This window comes from Lagenorhynchus albirostris, chromosome 3 (genome assembly GCF_949774975.1).
Source record: "Lagenorhynchus albirostris chromosome 3, mLagAlb1.1, whole genome shotgun sequence".
Lineage (NCBI taxonomy): Eukaryota > Metazoa > Chordata > Mammalia > Artiodactyla > Delphinidae > Lagenorhynchus > Lagenorhynchus albirostris.
The window spans coordinates 154,982,979-155,004,776 of record NC_083097.1 but is presented as its reverse complement, the minus strand read 5'-3'; the positions used below and the strand labels follow the sequence as shown (position 1 = coordinate 155,004,776).

General features: G+C 36.4%; 1 pseudogene; it reads left to right on the top strand.

Moving 5' to 3' along the window:
- The first annotated feature begins 1,837 nt into the window (after positions 1–1,837).
- On the top strand, positions 1,838–21,798 carry LOC132518442 (succinate dehydrogenase [ubiquinone] cytochrome b small subunit, mitochondrial-like; annotated as a pseudogene).

The following is a 21,798-nucleotide window of genomic DNA, read 5'->3' as shown; positions in this document are numbered from 1 at the left end:
ATCGTCTTTTTTTTTCTTCTTCTTCTAGAGAAAATAGTTACCATTAAGTAATGGTAAAATTAATCAACGAATATTATGAGCACTGACTTGTCAAATTTTATAAGAACCAGTAAATTCTAAGGTTTCTAAAAACATAAAAATTTTAAATTCATAGAAAAATGTAAAAGTCCTAAGTTTAAAAAACATGAAAATAATGGAATGTAAGTTTTATTTCCTTCATTAGATTTTATTCTCTTTCTAACAGTAATCTTCAATATGAATTTTCTTTTAAAAATAGTCATTGAGTTATTAATAACATGAATAAGTATGGAGCCTTATTTTCTAAAATGACAGACAGATGTAGGACATGCTTTCTTTCATAAAGAGAAGCTAAAAATAGAAAGGACTTCTTTAAATTTAGATTTTCATATGGAAATAATCAAGCTCACTTTTTATGAACTGCCTCACCAGCAATCTATACTTATACATATATGCACATAAATGTGTATGTATGCATGTGTATATATACACACACAGAATTTTGGATTATATGTATATTTTTCCCAAAAGTCTTTGATGATTAAAAAATGTGGTTTTATTAATTTAGAATTTAGTTTTGAAAATTAAAGTTTTGCCCAGTGGTGTCTCTTCCTTTTCCTTATATTATTTTTTATATGATATGATTGCTGAATAGTCTTTAGAAGTTGGAGTAAACTGAAACAAATGGAGAGACTGTCATGCAAATACTCTCTTATAGGTTGCAGAAGGGATATATTTCCAGAATCTGATTATACACCTGGTAGCTCATTAGAGCCAGGAGAGATTTTAATTTAGTTTATTTATAGCCTTTCATTTTCCTAATGAAGAAATTGAGCTTATTGAGTAGCGTTAAGACTAGAATCTAGGTCTTCAGTTTTCTGTGGTAATTTTAGGTTCATTTCCAACCTCAAGTCCCAAGAGCCCAAGTCCCAAAGCTATTTGTTTTGTAAACTGGATAGGCACATTTGCATTAATTTAATCAGTTTTATTTTTATGTTTGACAAGTTCCCCCTGACTTTAATCTTAATAATTGACTTAAAATCATGTTTTTCCTTTTTATTATATGTCCCTAATTATACCTGCTGTTTTAGTAACTGTACATAAATCCTGAAACCCAGCTGAGGTACGGATGGTGAAATTGCATTTGGGGGTTTCATGTACAAGATTGCCTTTTTGTTTATTTTTGTTTACACATCTTTTAGGACTTCTTTTGTGTAAAGTGATACATGAATATTTTATTATTAAACATTCTAATCATCAGTTAAAACTGGTTATCCAAACATTTTCCGTGTTTTTTAGAAAGATTTCATTTTCCCCTGGGCCTACTTCCTCCAATTTTATATTTTACTTTCACAATTGGTATCATTCAAAAAATTGTTTTAGTAAAATTATGTAGAACTCTCTATCTGAGAAAGGTTTTAGAATTAAACTCAAGCATTCAGCATTTGACTTGTCTTAGCTCATTAGAAAGTGTTTTCTTGGGAATTCCCTAGTGGTCCAGTGGTTAGGAGTCAGTGCTTTCACTGCCAGGGCCCTAGTTCCATCCCTGGTCAGGGAACTAAGATTCCGCAAGCTGCATGACACGGCCAAAAAAAGTGTTTTCTTATATATTTAAGTATATTTATAAGGAAAATGAAGATTTTAAACCCCAGTTTTTAACATCATACAGAGCCATTTGCAAGATATTCTAGATAAAAACATATTTGATTACCCAATAGCAGTGACCAAACTTAGTACGAAGATTTTGGTTTCTAAATGCCATTTCCCACTAAAAGGAACTAGGGCTCCTTGGAGAAATGGCTGATTCCATATTTGGAACATGGAAAATGTAAGGTATGCCTGGAATATTTTTAATGAAACAAAGCACGCAGAGACTAATGGGATAATGTCAGAAGGACCTGGGGGACAATTTAAAGGAGCTCCCACAGGTCAAATTTAGGACAATTTAAACATCAAAAAGAATAATCACAGTAATTGGTTATAACATGTTAAGTAAAATAAAATGAGCCTATAATGAAAAAATAGAGAAAAAAAAGAAAAGCTCTTTATGTACTTATTTGAAGAATGTCATCGTTCATTGTACATGGAGTGATAGATTTAGAAAAATCACCATCTTACAACCCTTACTGTAATTAAATCAGGCATGTTCAATGGATGGGGAAACCCTATTAGGTGAAAAAAAATTAACAAACATTATTTACATGATGTCAAAAGATCACAGATACCAATTGCAAAGGAAAGATATGCCTTTATAATGGAGAGATCTTGCTATCAAACTTAATTTCTCTACTAGTGGGACAACCTGACATGTGACTCGTGACAAGATGCAGTATGAAGTACACATGATCATTGTGATGTATTCTTGCCAAAAAAATTTTGATGAAAATCTAATTAAATCTCTTATCTAGACTGATCTTCCTGTCACAAGAAATACAAGGAATAGAGGAACAAGTTGAATTACATAGTAAGAAATTAAACCCAGAATGTGAGTTACTACACATGACAGCTTGTCTGGACTTTTCAAAAAGCCAATGTAATAAAACAAAAAATGGAGTCTTCTAGATTAAGACACTCGAGATATAACCAACTGCAAGGTGTGACTCTTATTTGGGATCTGATTCAGAAAAATCAGAACAACTGTAAGGACATTTGGGGGGACGCTTGGGGAAATACGAGGATAGAATTGGTATTAGATAATGTGGTATGTTTAATTTTCCTAGGTATAATGGGGGTATTGAGGTATAAAGGACAATATCCTTATTCTTAGGAGATGCATGCAAAAGTTTTCAAGTTTGAAGAGTCATGATGTTTGCAGCATATTTCAAATAAATATGTCAAAATTAGTCAACTGTTGTTGACTCTTTGTGGAGGATATAGTTATGTTCATTGGTCATTCTCTAAACTTTTCTGTATGTTAAAATTTTAATAAAAAATTGAGGCAAAATGTGATTGGAAAAGTGATGAATATGAAACTTCCAGTCAATATTCTTCCTTTGTACTTATAAATTTCCTGTTTGAGAGTTTATCCCATATGGATATAATCATTGGAAATAACTTTGGTTGGTTCTGGTTCCACCTTATGGAATAAGCACACACCACCTTATATCTCCCACTAAATCTGACTAAAAATCCTAGAGAATGCATGAAGCCGCTGCCTGAGGATCCTGAAAAGTAATGGTAGCAGGCAGATTTGGGAAGGAAACCAGATTTTGAAATAAGGCCAGTCTGGCACTCCCAGACATTCCTGTGGTGAGGACACTGGTGGTTGAACAGACATCTAAACCTCTGAGAGAGGAGAACCCTTATCTCTGGTCAGAGGAACTGTGGGCCAAAAGGTTGGAAGAATCCCCACTGCTTTTCTTCTCTTACTATCTTTTTGCTACTTGGACCTGGAGGTAGATATATCCATTAGGTGTGTACCAGAGAGGAGAACCTAAAGCCTTGGTATTTTAACCAGAAGACCAGGAATAGAAGTGGCCCCTGGGAGCTGGAATGTGTCAGGGTGGTGACAGAAAAGAAAACTCAGGAAAGCCATCTCATAAAGTTGTGTATATAATCCCAGACTCACCCCTGATCTGGACCCAGAGTCTCATTCAAAACGCACAGGATATAATGCAGAATTGCACAAAGTATAAAAATCAGGAAAATTGCAACAACTCATAAGGAAAAAGAAAACAGGCACTGCCCCAAGATGACACAAATGTTGAAATTATAAAGTAGGTGTTATAAAAATGTTTCCAAAAATGTGAGCATTCTTGAATGGAAACTTCAAAATTCTCAGCAGGAAAATAATATATTAAAAGGAACCAAATGGAAATTTTAGAACTGAAAAATACAGTCACAAAATTTACCAAAAAAAAAAAAAAATCATTGGAAGGACTTAGTAGCAGAATAGAGATGACAGGGAAAAGAGTCAGTAAACTGAAGATAGGTTGACATATATCCAAACTGAACTAGAAAGAGAAAAAAATACATGATCATATCAATTGATGCAGAAAAAATTTTGACAAAATTATCCATTTATGATAAAAACTCAGAATATTACAAATAAAAGAGAAATTAATCTAATAAAGGACATCTACCAAAAACTCACAACTAACATCATGCTTAATGGTGATCAAGTGTATGAGGTTAAGATCAGGAACAAGTCATGATGTCCACTCTGAACACTCCTAACTGACTTCATACTGGAAGTCCTTGTAATGCAATCAGGCAAAAAAAAAAAGCATTCGGTTTATAAAGGAAGAAATTAAATGGCCTGTTTTTAAAGATGACATGATTGTCCCAAGGAATCAACAAGAAAAGCTCTTAGAACTAATGAGTTTAACAAGGTCACAAGATACTAGATTAACATGTAAAAATTTTTGTATTTGTGTACTCACAATGAACAATTAGAAAATGAATTTAAACAAGATACTGCATTTGCAGTAACTCTGAAAGGAAAAAAGTGGAAAGTAAAGAAATATTGTACATAGATAAAAATACTGCAAACTACAAAATGTTGATGAATGACAAAGATCTAAATAAATGGAGAGACATACCATGTTTACAAGTTGGAAGACAATATAGTTAGTATGGCAGTTTTCATCAATTTATTCTACAGATTAACGCAATTTGAATAAAAATTTCAGTAGAATTTTTTTGTAGATACAGACAAGCTGATTCTAAAATTTAAGTGGGGAGGCAAAGGAAATAGGGTAGCCAAAACAATTTTGAAAAAGCAGAAAAACTTGAAGGACTCAAAATACTCAACTTTAAGTCTTACTACAAAGCTACAGTAATAAAGACACTGATATTGGTGAAAGAATAGACATGTAGATTAATGGGACAGAAAGAGAGTCCAGAAATAGACTGGTTAAACAGACTGTGGTACATCCATATATTAGAATACCATTTAGCAATAAAAAGGTATGAACTGTTGATACATTCTACGTGGATGAGTGTCAAAGGCATTATGCTATGTGAAAGAAGCCTGTCACAAAGCTTATATGCTATATGATTTCATTTATATGGCACTATGTAAAAGGCAAAAACTATAGGCACAGAGACTAGATCTGTGGTTACCAGGGACTAGGGGTGAAGAGAGGGTTTGACTAGAAAACAATAGCACAAGAGAGTTTTCTGGGGGATAGAACTGTTATATATCCTGGTTAGTAGTACTTACACGGATCTATAGTGTGAAAGTGTTAAAACTCATAGAACTCTAAGAAAATGCAAATTTATTGTATGTAAATTTTAAACATAGTTTTTAAAAACAAGAAAAACATTTGTGTCTGTTCAGGACCTGTGCGTTTGTGTGTGTCTGCATGATGTTGCATTATACTATGGGTGAACAATGGAGGAGCTAGGCATTTCAAGACCAACGAGGTGAATCTTGTGCCTTAGTTAATATGACAAAAGCAACCAAGAGAAAAAAAACATGAGTCTGAATTTATATCAAAATTCACAGCTAATGGAAAAGTGAAGTTGGTATAGAGTTCACGTGTAACCCTTCAAGGCCACACCTAATGAGGAAAAGTGAAGGTAGAACAGAAATCTTACAAGTGAAGGATATCACGGCCCATATGGGAAAATGCTAGGGTTTACAAGTGAAGCTACAGAAAAACTTTGTGAAGATGTTTTGGTTTCAAACACAATTCTAATAAATAGAAGGAAAATTGTTTTCAGAATCAAAAGACTTGAGTTAAAAGAGCTAGTTTTTACCACTCACTATTGTGAACTTGGGAAAGTTTGATACCCTTTCTGGATCCTAGTTTTATATATCTGTAAAAATAACTATATACACATATAGATAAGTAGATATATAGGTATGGACCAGATGAGTTGACAGAATATTTTCATTTATATCACTGAAATATCCTAAACCAAAGAAAACTGCCTCACCTGTCTATGTTTCTGCTGAGTGATTTCCACTCATTATTGTACCAAGAAGTTCCTACATTGAATCCCCGGCAATTAGTTACTTAATGCAAGAAGCTTTCTCACTTTTATTGATCTACCTCCTGTGTCCCCTAGTGAATTCGTTCTCCCATTCCCTATCCCAACCCTTGCTCTTCCCTCTTATAAGAAAGATCTTTAAAGAAGACTGTGGCAGGATAAGTGAGAATAAACCTTGTCAGAATGAATGCAGGATGAAAATAACACTTTCTCTCAACGCTATAATTAGTACTTAGGAGGTCCTGGTGTAAAAGATAAAGAGTTGTATGATGAACACCAAACAAGGTGCTGGTGCCCTTTTTATGTCTTGTTGGGAGAGTAACTTGTAGAGAGATTAGTTTGCTTCATGTGATTACTTGTAACACTGTTTGCTATGATAGCTTTGTATTGTGCTCCACCCACTTCCCCCAGTTATTTCTTCCTTCAACCGCAGAAGTCATATTTACCACACCAGAATTAACAGATATTTTAAAGGGCTTTATTTGTTAAATATGTTATAAGTTATACTTAATAACTTATTATATAGTTTTATAGCTATAACATAATTATAATATTGCTATATTATACAAATTATATTGATACTTAACAAAGTTAATGAAGAAGCTGAAACTGGAGATGCACTCTGAAAACCTAGACTGGGATCAAAGTTGAACTACCTTTAAAAGGCAGGAGAATCCATGCTTATCTTGGAAAAAGCTGCTCCCTCTGGAAGGAAAATTGGTTTCTTAGGGTCAGCATAACACTGCCCCTATAAGACAAAGAGGCAATCTGCTCCCACCTACAACAAGTGAAGAGATGGAAGATAGCAAGTGTAATGGAACCCAGGGAAGAATTTGCTCCCAGAGGAAAAGAAAGGCAATATCACTCTCCTTGGGTCTGGGATCCCAGCACAGCAAAAAGTTTATAGGGTGAAAGGCTATCCCAAGCAGTGCAGCTCCCTATTCATCCTCAACCTAGCATCAATATGAAATATCCTCCTCTTGATCTAGAATGTGTATGGCTCTGCAACTTGAGCTCCAAAACAGTATTGGTGATAGCTGTGCTGTAATGAACTGCATGTATATCATACTAAGCATTTATTAGTGTTGTAGATGTGAGTTGTTTCTGAAATGTCATAAGTCATTCAATAGTGACTTAAAAGTTATACAATAATTTGAGTCCTGTAGCATGTAGCTGATCTAAGATTCACCATGGAAGACATTGTATAATGATCAGGAATCAGAAACCAGCAAACTTCTGGGGCTAGATAGTAAATATTCTAGGTTTTGTGGACCAAGAGGCAAAATCAAGGATGTTATGTAGATACTTATATTTATTGTATTGCAAGAAAGAAACAAATTTCCACAAATTTTTAATGATGAAATTCAAAACACAACAATTGAGTACAGTTGTTATATTTTACAAATCTTTTGTGGGAGGGAATAACTGTTTTGCTTAAAGTTAGTATTCCCTATCATTAAAATTGACTATACCAAGATAATCCAGTGGGAATAGTCTTTCAACAAATGGTGCTGGGACAACTGAATGCAAAAGAGTAAAGTTGGATCCCTACCTCACCATATATGAAAATTAACTCAAAATGTATCAAAGACCTAAATGTAAGAGCCAAAATGATAGAACTCTTAGAAGAAAATATAGGCATTAATCTTTGTGACCTTGGATTAGGCAGTGGTTTCATAGATATGACACCAAAACCACAAAAACAAAAGAAAAAAATGCATAAATTGAATATCGCCAAAATTTAAAATGTCTGTGAACCAAAGGACACCATCAAGGAAGTACAAATTTGGTCCATAGAATGGAAGAGAAATTTTGCAAATTATATTATCTGCTAATGTACTGTCTAGAATATATAAAGAACTACTACAACTCAATAATAAGACAAATAACTCAAATAAAAGTGGGCAAATTATCTGAAAAGATATTTCTCCAAAGAAGATATTCAAATGGCCAAAAACACATGAAAATATACTCAACCTCATTAGCCATCAAGGAAATGTAAGTCAAAACTACAAGGAGATTCCACTTCACACCCACGAGGATGGTTAGAATGAAAGAGAGGTAATAAAAAGTGTTGACAATCATGGAGAAAAATTGGAACTCTCATACACTTCTGGTTGGAGTATAACATGGTGTCACCTCTTTAGAAAATAATTTGACATTTTCCTGAAAGCTTAAATATAGAGTCACCATATGACTCAGAAATTCCGCAGCTAAGTATATACCCAAGAGAAATGAAAACATACATCCATTGAAAATTTTGTACCTGTATACTCATTATTCACAACAGTCAATAAATGGAAACAACCGAATATTCACCAACTGATGAATGAATAAGTGAAATGTGGTATATTCATGCAATGGAATATTATTTGGCAAGAAAAAGAAGTGAAACACTGATATTCTACAGTATGGATCGACCTTGAAAACATTGTGCTAAGTGAAGGAAGCCAGTCACAAAGGATCATGTATTGTATAGTTCCATTTATATTTGATGCTCAGAATAAGCAAATCCATAGAAACAGAAAATAGATTATTGGTTGCCAAGGGCTTGGATGGTTGGAAAAATATGAGGTGACTGCTAATGGATATGGAATTCGTTTTTGGATGATGAAAATGTTCTACAATTGATTGTACTAATGGTTGCACAACTTTGAAAATATACTAAAGAGCATTGGATTGTACACTTTAAACGGATGAATTGCATGGCATGTGAATTCTGTCTTAGTAAAGTTGTAAAAAATTGACTGCAAATGCTTATCTGTTAATGTTGATCTATAATGAAGTTTTATGTATTTCATCTTTGAAAATGTTCTTTCACATTTAGGTATTGCCAAATACAGATATCAGTCCATGAGCACATGATTTTATTTTTTTAATTTTTTAAATTAATTTTTATTGGAGTATGGTTGCTTTATAATGTTGTGTTAGCCTCCACTGCACAGCAAAATGTATCAGCCATGCACATCCAGATATCCCCTCCCTTTTGGACTTCCCTCCCATTTAGGTTACTACACTGCACTAGGTGAGTTCCCTGTGCTATACAGCATGTTCCCATCAGTTGTCCATTTTATACATAGTATCAATAATGTATATTTGTCAATCCCAGTCTCCCAATTTGAGCATATGATCTTAATTGCACATATTCATTGCTTGAAAGTCATTTATAATCCGTTAGATTATTCGTTTGATATTTTCCTTTTAACGTATCATTACACTGAAGATTATTTCCAATAGAAGATTAGGTAGATGCTCCTCCATTGTACTGTTAAATGGATTTTGGAATACGGAAATTTCCTTTGTACCTGCACTGAGATCCAAAAAAAAAGCACTGCTGAACTGAAGTTTGTGCTCAGAAACTATATCTGCAGAGAATATTTGTGGGAGTGGAGATATCATTTTTTCTTTTAAATTTTGACAGCATGGAACATGTATAAAGCACCTTAACATTACTTGTGATTCAAATATTAATTGTTGTTGAAATGACTTTACAGCAGAATAAATTTTTTTAACATCTTTATAGGAGTATAATTGCTTTACAATGGTGTGTTAGTTTCTGCTCTATAACAAAGTGAATCAGCTGTACATACACATACACCCCCATATCTCCTCCCTCTTGCGTCTCCCTCCCACCCTCCCTATCCCACCCCCTCTAGGTGGACACAAAGCACTGAGCTGATCTCCCTGTGCTATGTGGCTACAGCAGAATACGTGGTTTTTTTTTGTTTTGTTTGCGGTACGCGGGCCTCTCATTGTTGCGGCCTCTCCCGTTGCGGAGCACAGGCTCTGGACTAGCAGGCTCAGCGACCATGGCTCACGGGCCCAGCCGCTCCGCGGCATGTGGGATCTTCCTGGACCGGGGCACGAACCCGTGTCCCCTGCATCGGCAGGCGAACTCCCAAGCACTGCGCCACCAGGGAAGCCCCAGAATAAGTTTTACATATTTTTACATATAAGCTCTCACTTGCCTTGTAATTTTAGGCAATTGAATTCATTGAGGAACATTTATTAAGTTTGCAGCAAAAGCTAATTTCCAAAGCCATGCCGTGTTTAAAATAGTGATCGAATACAATTCACTTTCAGAAAAATTTCATCCCCAGCCTTGAGGTGAAAAAAATTGCAATAAAACTTCACTACTGCTGACATTTAACTGCTATGTAGCAGAGCAAGACAGGGTATTCAGCTTCTATTTCTGAAAAAAAAAAAAATCACGGAACTGACAATAGTTAAGTCCACAAGAGCAAGTAAAGTTCAGTGTTGCCACTACTTGTTCAATAAGACATGATAAGCTCAAATATTTTCTGCATGTTACCTGCTGATGAATATCCACAGGTTTAAAAAAAACTTACATTTTCACAAGCTTTGTAAGTTTGTTCAACTAAGCCTCCTTCTGCTCTTTACATATTTTTACTATCATCAGCTGGAACACAGCAGATTCCACTTCAGGTTATCCTGAGCATTTTTTCAACTTTAAAAATATTCTGGTTTGTTTATAGTTGTTCCACACAGACTATTTATAGAGGCTGATTCTTCAGTTGTTTTAAACGCAATAGTGACTCATCAAATAAACAACAATCAAGCAGTGTCACTGACATCTGTTGATTCATCAAGAGCCAAGGAAAACCACTTAAAACTATATGCCTTGGGACTTCCCTGGTGGTGCAGTGGTTAAGAATCCGCCTGCCAATGCAGGGGACACAGGTTCAATCCCTGGTGCAGGAAGATCCCACATGCTGCAGAGCAACTAAGCCCGTGTGCCACAATTACTGAGCCAGTGCCCTAGACCCCGCGAGCCACAACTACTGAGCCTGTGTGCCACAACTACCGAGCCCATGCACCTAGTGTTCCATAAGAAGAGAAACCACCACAATGAGAAGCCCGCGCACCACATGAAGAGTAGCCCCCTCTCGCCACAACTAGAGAAAGCCCGCATGCAACAACGAAGACCCAATGCAGCCATAAATCAATAAATCAATCAATAAATTTATTTTTAAAAACCCATATCTTTAACTGACTATTGACATTGCTCACAATGCCCTCAACTTTTTGAACAATTGTTCTCACTGAAAGGCTTAAACAAGTTTATTTTCTCTGGAAATATTTCTTTAGCTGCTGCAATTAAATGTGATTTAATTAATTTATCATCAGTAAACAGATTTCCTTGATTAGCTGACAAATGATCCATTCAGAAACTTACTTATGTTGCAGTGTCATTTTCAATTTTTAATTATCATGAAGAAATTATGCTGTGATGAGATATTCCATGTCAGAAATTCTTCTCTTCATTATTTCCCAGTGAGCAAGAATACTGTGTCTTCTCTCTTTTTTTTTTCTTGCTCAGCCTGGCTAGAGGTTTATTAATTTTATTGATCTTTTCAAAGAACCAGCTTTTGGTTTTGTTGATTTTCTTTTTTGATTTCCTGTTTTCAATCTTATTGACTTCTGCTCCAGTTTTTATTATTTATTTTTCCTCTTATTTCTTTCCTTCTGCAATAAAGGTTTATATTGCTCTTTGTTTTCTAGTTTCCTCAGGTGAAACCTTGAATTATTGAATTATTAAACTTTCTTCTCTTGTAATATATGCATTGAAAGGTATAATTTTCCCTCTAAACACTTCTTTCACTGCATCCCACAAATCGGGTAACTTGTATTTTCACTTTCATTTAGTTCAAAGTACTTTTATTTTCTTTTGAGACTTTTCGTTTGACCCATGTGCTCTTTATAGAAGTGCACTGTTTAATCTCCAAATGTTTGGGGGAATTTCCAGCTGTCTTTCTATTATCAATTTCTAGTTTAATTAAGTTTTGCATGAGGGCATACTTTGTATGATTTCTATTTTTTTTAATTTTTCAAGGTGCATTTTATGGCTCAGAATGTGGTCCATCTTGGTGACTATTTCATGTGAGCTAGAGAAGAGTATGTATTCTGTGTTTTTGAATGAAGTATTTTATAGTGTCCATTAGATCCAGTTGATTGATGGTGCTGTTGAGTTGATTTATGTGCATCCTGAATTTCTGTCTGTTGGATCTATCATTTGCTGTTGTTGAGGTCTGTAACTGTAATAGTATATTTGTCTATTTCTCTTTGCAGTTCTATCAGTTTTTGCCTCACCTGTTTTGATGCTCTATTGTTAGGTGCATACACATTAAGGATTGTTATGTTTTCTTTGAGAATTTATCCCTTTATCGTTATGTAATACCCCTCTGTGTTCCTGATAATTTTCTTTGTTCTGAAGTTTGCTTTGTCTGAAATTAATATGGCTACTCCAGATTTCTTTTGATTAGTGTTAGCATGTATATCATGCTTCATCCTTTTATTTTTATTCTGTGTGTTTATAATTAAAGTGAGTTTCTTGTAGACAATGTATAGTTGGGTCTTGTTTTTTGTCCATTTTCAGTCTCTGTCTTTTAGTTGGTAGATTTAGACTATTCTCATTGAAAGTGATTATTGATATCATTGGATTAATATCTACCATGTTTGTAACTGTCTGCTATTTATTGCACTTGTTCTTTATTTCTTATTTTCCCCTCTTTTCTGCCTTTTCTGATTTTAATTGAGCATTTTATATGATTCCATTTTCTCTCCTTTTTTAGCGTATCAATTGTACTACTTTTAAAAAAATTTTAGAGGTTGCCCTAGAGTTTGCAATATAGGTTTACAACTAATGTTGTGTTCACTTTCAAATGATACTATACTACTACTTCACAATGTAGTATTAAAACAATATTCTTGCATCCCTAATTACATTGCTGCCATGTATTTCACTTATCCATATGCAATAATCACTCAATACATTGTTGTTCTTACTACTTCGGACAAACAGTTATCTGTTGGATCAATTAAGAATGAGAAAAATAGAAGATTTTATTTTACATTCATCTATTTCTTCTCTGATGCTCTGCCTTTTGTTATATAGATCTGAGTTTCTGACCTATATCATTTTCTTTCTCTTCAAAGAACTTCTTTTAATACTTTGTTCAAGGAAGGTCTTCTGGTGACAAATTATCTCAATTTTTGTTTGTCTGAGCAACTCTGTATTTCTCCTTCACTTTTAAATAAGAATTTTACTGAATACAGAATTCTAGATTGGTGGGGTTTTTTCTTTCAGCACTTTGAATATTTCACTCCACTCTCCATGGTTTCATGGTTTGTTGTGAGAAGCTGATATCATTTTTCTTGTTCTTCTATAAATAATGTGTTTTTGCCTCTCTGGCACTTCCCCCTTTTTTTTGTTGTTGGTTTTCTGCAGTTTGAATGCCTAGGTAGGTGTTAGATTTGGGGGTATTGATCCTGCCTGTTCTCTGAGCTTCCTTGGTCTATGATTTAGTGTCTGTCATTTGATTTTGGTAAATTCTCAGCCACCATTACTTCAAATATTTCTTCTGCTCCATTCTCCCTTTCTTCTTCTGGTATTTCCATTATGCATATATTATACTTTTCATCTTAGATCTTCTTAGTCTTAGATCTCCTGTTCTATTTTGTGTGTGTGTGTGTGTGTGTGTGTGTGTGTCTGTGTGTGTGTGTGAGAGAGAGAGAGAGAGAGAGGTTATTTTTATTTTTACTGGGTAACTGTCTAGGAATAGGATTGCTAGGTCATGTTGGAAATGAATGTTTAACCTAACAGGAGGCTGCCAAACTGCTTGTCAACTAGTCGTTCCATTTTGCATTATCACTCCATATCCTTACCAGCACTTGGTATTGTCCAGGTGTATTTGTTTTGCTTATTTGTTTTTTTTTTCATTTTAATCATACTAATAGGTTGGTAATATTATCCCATTGTAGTTTTTAAATGCATTTCTCTAATGACTAATGACTTTGATTATTTTTCACGTACTTATTTGCCATCCATTCATCTTCTTTAGTGAAGAGTCTCTTCAAATCTTTGCCCAGTTTGTGGGTTTCTTTGTTTAATGCTGAGCCTGGAGAGTTTGTATATAGTCTGCAAACAAATCTCTGTCAAATAATTGATTTGCAAATATCTTATCCCAGTTATGCAGCTTCACTTTTTATTTTTAAAGTGTCTCTAGCAAAGCAAAAGTAATCCACTGATTATATTAGAAGATCCAAGAACATTTCATAAGTAATAATAACCATTTTTTCTAGTGCTCCAGATTACTACATCTGAAATATAGTGTGCCATGTGGCAAATATGGAGCCGATATTAGAAGTCCATAAATCCTTTAATCCCTGTTGGCGCAGTGGTTAAGAGTCTGCCTGCTGATGCAGGGGACACGGGTTCGTGCCTCGGTCCGGGAAGATCCCACATGCCGCAGAGCGGCTAGGCCCGTGAGCCATGGCCGCTGAGCCTGCGCATCCGGAGCCTGTGCTCTGCAACGGGAGAGGCCACAACAGTGAGAGGCCCGCATACTGCAAAAAAAAAAAAAAAAAAAAAATTATAAATCATATCTAAGGAATTTTTATCTAACCCAATGCTACAAAGAATTTCTCCTATGCTTTCTTCTAGCAGTTTTATAACTATGTATTTTATATTTAAGTCTATGATCCACCTTGAGTTAATTTCTATATAGGGTGTGAGGTATAAGGCTTTTCTTGTTTGTTTATTGCTTCATTGATTTTTTTAACTTGAGGTATAATTGACATATAATGCTTTATTGTTTCTCGGTTTAGCTTAGTTTTTGTTTGCACATGGATATCCAGCTGTTTCAGCACCATTTCTTGAAAAGAGCTATCCTTTCTACATTTAATTGCTTTTGTACCTTTTTATTTTTAAAAATATTTATTTATTTACTTTTGGCTGTGTTGGGTCTTTGTTGCTGCACGCAGGCTTTCTCTAGTTGCGGCGAGTGGGGTCTACTCTTCATTGCGGTGCACAGGCTTCTCATTGAGGTGACTTCTCTTGTTGTGGAACACGGGCTCTAGGTGCACGGGCTTCAGTGGTTGTGGCACGCGGGCTCAGTAGTTGTGGCTCGCAGGCTCTAAGAGCGCAGGCTCAGTAGTGTGGCAGACGGGCTTAGTTGCTCCATGGCATGTGGGATCTTCCCGGACCAGGGCTCGAACCCGTGTCCCCTGTATTGGCAGGAGGATTCTTGACAACTGCGCCACCAGGGAAGCCCGCTTTTGTACCTTTAAAAAGATCAGTTGATTATGTATGTGTGGTTCTATCTCTGGGCCCTATTCTAGTCCACTGACATACCTTTAGAGGTATGTCTTAGTTGGGGCTGCTATAACAAAACAACAACAGACTGGGCTTATAAACAGCAGACATTTATTTCTCACAGTTCTGGAGGTCGGGAGTCCAAAATCAAGGTTCCTGGCCGCTTCCAGGTTCACAGATGGCCATCTTTTCCTTGTGTCTTCACATGGTGGGAGGTTTGAAGAAGATCCCTGGGACCTTTTTTTTTTTTTAAACATCTTTATTGGAGTATAATTGCTTTACAATGGTGTGTTAGTTTCTGCTTTATAACAAAGTGAATCAGTTTTACATTTACATATGTCCCCATATCTCTTCCCTCTTGCATCTCTCTTCCTCTCACCCTCCCGATCCCACCCCTCTAGGTGGTGAGACCTCTTTTATAAGGTTCCATTCATGAGGGCTCCAACCTAATGACCTAATCACCTCCCAGAGGCCTCACCTCTAAATACCATCACACTGGGGACTATGAATCTGGAGAGGAACACAAACATTCAGTCTCTAGGAGTTGGGTCTAGAGTGCCCTTTACTTAGGGCTAGAAGCTCCTGAGGCTGTCCTTCTAAGCCATCAACTGAATGCTTGGGCTTTCATCAAGGTCTCTTATCTCCAGCTATCTGAAACTTCAGTGTCTCCCAGCCTTGTGTCAACTCCAGAATCTTCATTTATTTCACAGCTCCCAGCTACTTGATTTTTTTTTTTTTTTTGCCCTTCTTCAGGCACTTTTTCACCACATATCTGCAGCATATCAGCCCAAAACTCGAGAACCCTGCAGACTTCTGGAGCTACATCTCTGTGCAGCTACCTTCTATTCTTGTAGTTGCACCACAAATTCCTAACACCTCAGCAGCTAGCTCTGATCTTTGATTTATGTCTTTTCAGCTCGGTAACACTGTTGTTTTCTGATTGGGCTCTTTTTCTCTTAACCATGGTCTGAAAAGTGCTTCCAGGTAAAAAGCTGGGCTATTAAGGGCTTACTTCTGTTTCCTTTCACTTGGGGATTAGAGTTCTGTGTTGCCTGTTGTCCAAAATCTGAAAAAAAAATGTTTTTCTAGAGGTATAGTTTCTTTTTCTTAGAAAGCCTAGATACGCTCGTAATTGTGGATGGTAGTGTACATGTACAGAAGTAATCCTTAAATTACAATTTTGATAAATGCTATTAAAGAAAACCACCGACTATCACAAAAGCATTGATTAGAAAATTGTAAGTACTCCAGAGCATGGTATGAGGTCAGAGTGGGCTTCCTTGAGTAAATACTCTTAGGCAGAGATCTTGAGGCAATTGAGAAGCAGGACATGTTCTATGCAGAAAGAAGACTGTATAAGAAGGTCCTATTCCATTTTGTTCATTCTTTTTCCTCTTTGCATTTCAGTTTGGGAAGTTTCTATTCACTTATCTTCAAGCTCATTTATCTTTTCTTTGGCTCTGTCCAGTCTACTGTTGAACCCATCAAAGGCATTCTTCACTTCTGCTGCAGTGTTTTTGATTTCAGCGTTTTCTTTTGATTTCTTTTTTAGAGTTTCAATCTCTCTGCTTATATCACCCATAAGTTTTTACATGTTGTCTACTTTCAATTTGAGTCATTATCATATAAATCATAGTTATTTTAAATTCCCTATTTGATAACTCCAAAATCTGTGTCGTTTCTGAGTCTGATTCTGACACTTGCTTTCTCTCTTCAGACTGTTTTCTCTTGCCTTTTAATTTTTTTTTTTTTTTTTTTTTTTTTTTTTTTTTTTTTTGCTGTATGCAGGCCTCTCTCTGTTGTGGCCTCTCCCGTTGCGGAGCACAGGCTCCGGACGCGCAGGCTCAGCGGCCATGGCTCACGGGCCTAGCCGCTCCGTGGCATGTGGAATCTTCCCGGACTGGGGCACGAACCTGTGTCCCCTGCATCGGCAGGCAGACTCTCAACAACTGCGCCACCAGGGAAGCCCTAGCATGCCTTGTAATTTTTTGTTTCAAGCTGCACTTGATGTATATGGTAATAGGAAGTGAGGTACACAGGCTTTTGTGTTAATCTCTAGGAGCTGGGCTCCTAGACCTCTAATCCGGTGTAGCTATAGGTGCCAGAGGCTTTATTTTCCTCTAGTTTCCACGTGTGTGTGTGTGTGTGTGTGTGTGTGTGTGTGTGTTTTGTTTTGTTTGTTTTTTGCTTCCCTGTTGTCTTTGGGTTTCTTCAGAATTTCTTCTTAGGGAGAGTCTGTCTTGCAGCTCTCTCAGTTGTAATCCACTATTTTTATACTGGGGCCCTAATGATGTGGTGGGAAGGTGTGGGGGAGGGGAAGCAATTCTGTAATCTCATGATTAGGGACTTCCCTGGTGGTCCAGTGGGTAAGACTCCGAGCTCCCAATGCGGGGGGCCCAGGTTCAGTCCCTGGTCAGGGAACTAGATCCCACATGCATGCTGCAACTAAGAGTTTGCATGCCGTACCTAAAAGATCCTGCGTTCTGCAACTAAAAAAAATCCTGCATGCTGCAGTGAAGATCCTGCATGCTGCAATGAAGACCCGGCACAGCCTAAACAAACAAACAAACAAACAAATAAATAAATAAAATCTCCTGATTAATCTGTTTTTTAGTGGGTCTGGGTCCCTGGGCTGTGACTTTCAGAGGCATTGTTAGTCTTTTCTTCCTCCCCCTAGAGAGGAGGATGGAAGGGGCTGACTTTGTCTAATTGCCTTTCTCCAGGTCAGATAAGTTTCTGATCAAGTATTGCTCTTGAAGGCAGACCTCTATTTTAGAGGACACTCTGGGTGTATTTCAAAATGGTAACTTTTCTCCTAGGCATATTTCAAAAGGACTACTTTTCCCTTCTTGCTGCCAGAAGCACAAGGGGATTTTTCTCACATCTCCACTGTGAGAACCAGTGAGGTTTCTGGAAGTAAAATGCAGGAGAGTGGGGGACTCCCTAAGACTGTGGACCCCACCCTTAAACCAGTCCACACACTGCCTCTAGAAGTTTGTCAACTACCATTTAAATATTTCTATCAGTTACTGGCTCCAGAAGCTTCTGCTCCCAGTAAGCTGATCTTGGCTGCAATTCTCTGTAGTCACTTGTCACTTGAGTTCCAGGGTGACAAAATGTGCCTTCTGACCTCAATTCTCTGATGGATCTAAGAACAGTCATTGTTTTCAGTCTGTTTAGCTTTTATGAGGTTGTGAGAATGGGAGTGATGGCTTCCAAACTCTTCACATGTCAGAGCTGAGACCAGAAGTCTCTCTTCTTAGCTTTCAGTCCAGCTGCCTCAGGGTTAGAAGGGAGTGGAGCTGACCAATCTGCACCTCTTTCCACCAGTTTCTCATTTTCATTGGGTTTAAATGCTATCCTGACCTGTCACAACTGACATCATCTAGCCTGAGCTATTGCTAATAATTTCTGGGTGAATGCAGCAGAAAATGATCAGTCCAAAGCAAGGTATGGGAAGAAAGAGGTAAAAGTTATAAACTCTCGCCTAACACTGTCTTCTCACTGAGGGGACTGGCTGCTCCACACCCCAAAGTTTTGAAAAAACAAAAAAACCCAACAAAACAGAAAACAAACTAACCCTCTGCCACAGGCACACTTGTACCACTTCAAAACAGCCTTCTCAGGCATTCTCATAGTATCTGTGTTCATTCATCAGATCAATAATCCCATGTCAGTTTTGTACCTACTCTAGAGTTACAGTGGGGAGGAAGCTGGAAACTCATGCTAGTTCACCATCTTGCTTGGAAATCAATAGGTTTAAAGTTAAATCATCCTTAATTTCTGGGAATAAACCTAACTTAGTCTTATAGAGCATCTTTTTGGTCCATGACTGGATATGGTCTAGTGATACTGGGGTTAGGATTTTTGCATCCATGCAGTTTTCTTGTGCTTTTTTTTTTTTCTGGTCCTTATCTATTTTTGGTAAGATAGTTATCTTAACTTCATGGAATAAACTGAAAAATGCTTCCTTCTGTTCCTATTACCTAGAAGAATATGTATGATGTTAGAATTGTCTGCTTGTCTGAGCCTGGTATTTTATTTGTGGACTATTTTGAATTGCAAGTTCAATTCCTTTCATGATTATAATTCTAACTAGGTTTTCTATTTCTCCTTATGTAAATGTTGACAAATTTTATTTTTCTAAGAATTTATTCATTTAATTATTTTCAATTTTTTGGCATTAATTTGTTCATATTATTTATTTATAAACCTTTTAATCTCTACCTTTTCAATATTAAGTTCTGCTTTTTATTCCTAAAGTTGTTGATTTGTACGTCCTGTCTTTAATCCTTGATCATTATTACCAGAGTCGGTAAATATTAAATGAACTTTTGGCTTTGTTGATCTTTTAAAATTTCTTTTCTATTAATTAAATTCTATCCTTATAAATAATATCGGTTATTTATTTCCTTCTACTTTCTTTGGGTTTACTCTGTTACATAGTTCATTAATTTATTTTCAAACTTTTTTCTTTTCTAATTTTTGTATTTAAGACCATAAGAACCTCCAAGCACTTCCTTGACTGCCTTTCACAAGTTTCAGTAAGTGGTATTCAATTATAAGTATTTCCTAATTTTCAATATGATTTTCGACCTGTGAGTTATTTAGAAGTGTGAGTTTTTGCATTTCAAATGTATGTTTTAAATTAATTTTTAGATGTTGATTTCTAATTTAATTACCTGTAGTTAGGTTAGATTAATTACTAAATCTATTCAATTTCTTATTCTTCCTTAATGGCCCTATATATCATCAATTTTCATAAATATGTCATAGTATTTGAAAAGAATGTGAGTTGTTCAATTGTTGGGGGAACAGAGATATATGTGTGTTACTTAGATCAAGCTTGTTTATTGTATTATTCAAATATTCTATGTATTATTGTTTTCTTTTCACTACTGATCTATTAATTACTGAGACATGTTCAATGTTCTCCTTAGGATGGGGACTTTGTCAATTTCTCCTTGAAGTTATGATAACTTTTGCTGTATTAACCTGGTTAATTGAAATTTTACATTTTTATAATATTTATATCATGACCTTTCTTTATCCAGTAATGTTTTTTGAAACATTAATAGTAGGAAGCCAACTATCTACATAAAATTATAATTCTTTATATATAAAAATTTTAGTTTAAATTGATTTAGGAATAGAGAAAGAATTGTTATATTTGGGCACTTTGGTAAGGATTTAAAGGCTTTGAGTTCTCTTCTCTTTTACCGGTAAAACCTTGTGTTAAAAGTTTGCCTAGGCTTTCCCTGGTGGCGCAGTGGTTGAGAGTCCGCCTGCCGATGCAGGGGACACGGGTTCGTGCCCCGGTCCGGGAAGATCCCACATGCCGCGGAGCGGCTAGGCCCGTGATCCATGGCCTCTGAGCCTGCGCGTCCGGAGCCTGTGCTCCGCAATGGGAGAGGCCACAACAGTGAGAGGCCCGCATATCACAAAAAAAAAAAAAAAAGTTTGCCTAATGTTATTAGAAATGGTACCTAGCCTAATTCCAACAGATAAAAATAGACAACCCTGTCTTAAAAATTGATAATGGGATTCCAGAATTGTCAGATTAGATAATTCAGGCCAAACATCCTGTTAAAAGCAACTAAAAAGACTGAACAAGGAAAATGAAACTCTTGAAAGTATCAAATAGCTAAAAGGATATTTAGAAATTCTTAGCCAACTTCAGGGAGAGGATTAGAACTCAGAGAGGTGAACCATGGCCACTGGAAAACTTAAACAACATTATCAACCAACTTGACCTGACATCAACAGAACACTCTACCCAATAATAGGAGAAAACACATTATTTTCAGACACACATGAACTATGTATGGGTAAACCATATACAAGGCCATAAAAAGTCTCAATACATTTAAAAGGATTGAAATAATACAAAGTAGTTCTTTTTTTAACCACAGTGAAATTAAATTAGAATCAACAGAATTAAAAAATTGGGAGATACCCAAATATTTGGAAAATTTAAAACGCACTTTTAAATAATCCATAGAGCAAAGAAATCACAAGTGAACTTTTAAAATATTTGAACTGAATGCAATGAAACACGACATATCAAAATTTATGGAATTCAGCTAACATAGCTCATGAGAGAAATTTTATAACTGTAAATGGCTATATTAGAAAACAAGAAGGGTCTCAAATCAATAACATAAACAAATGTAAACTTTCATGTTAAGAAATCAGAAGAAGATAACTGCTTCTAGGTTACTGGATGACCTTGAGGCCTTGGGAGCAAGACAGTGGTTCTCTGGAGGCTGAGTGTCCTCTATCATGCCCAAGGAGACTGAGGTCTGTTCCTTCAAACCCAGTGGTCATACCTACTCATGTCTCAGCATTTCTCCAGGACCAGCCCACCCCAGAATGTTGTGGAGCACAGCACATTTACTTGTTACCCAGCCGCCATCCTGGTTCCAAAACTGCATCTCTACCCTGGACTGGTGAGAGGGTTGTCAGTGTTTGCTCCTGGGCCTGCTTCCAGCTGTGTATTTGAATCCTTGCTCTGCAATGGACTCCTGGCTTCAGCCCATGTTCTACATAGTCACTGGGGCCTTGGACAAGTTGTTGCTGACTCTGTCTGTGCGGTACATCTCAGAAAGCTACCAAGGCAGGCCTTTCAGATGCTCAGCTCTAAACTTTGCTGTGCCTTGTTATTTCAGCTATCATGATGTGGGCATCTGAAAGCTGTTGTCATGCTGTGGAAGCCCTGGGCTTTATGA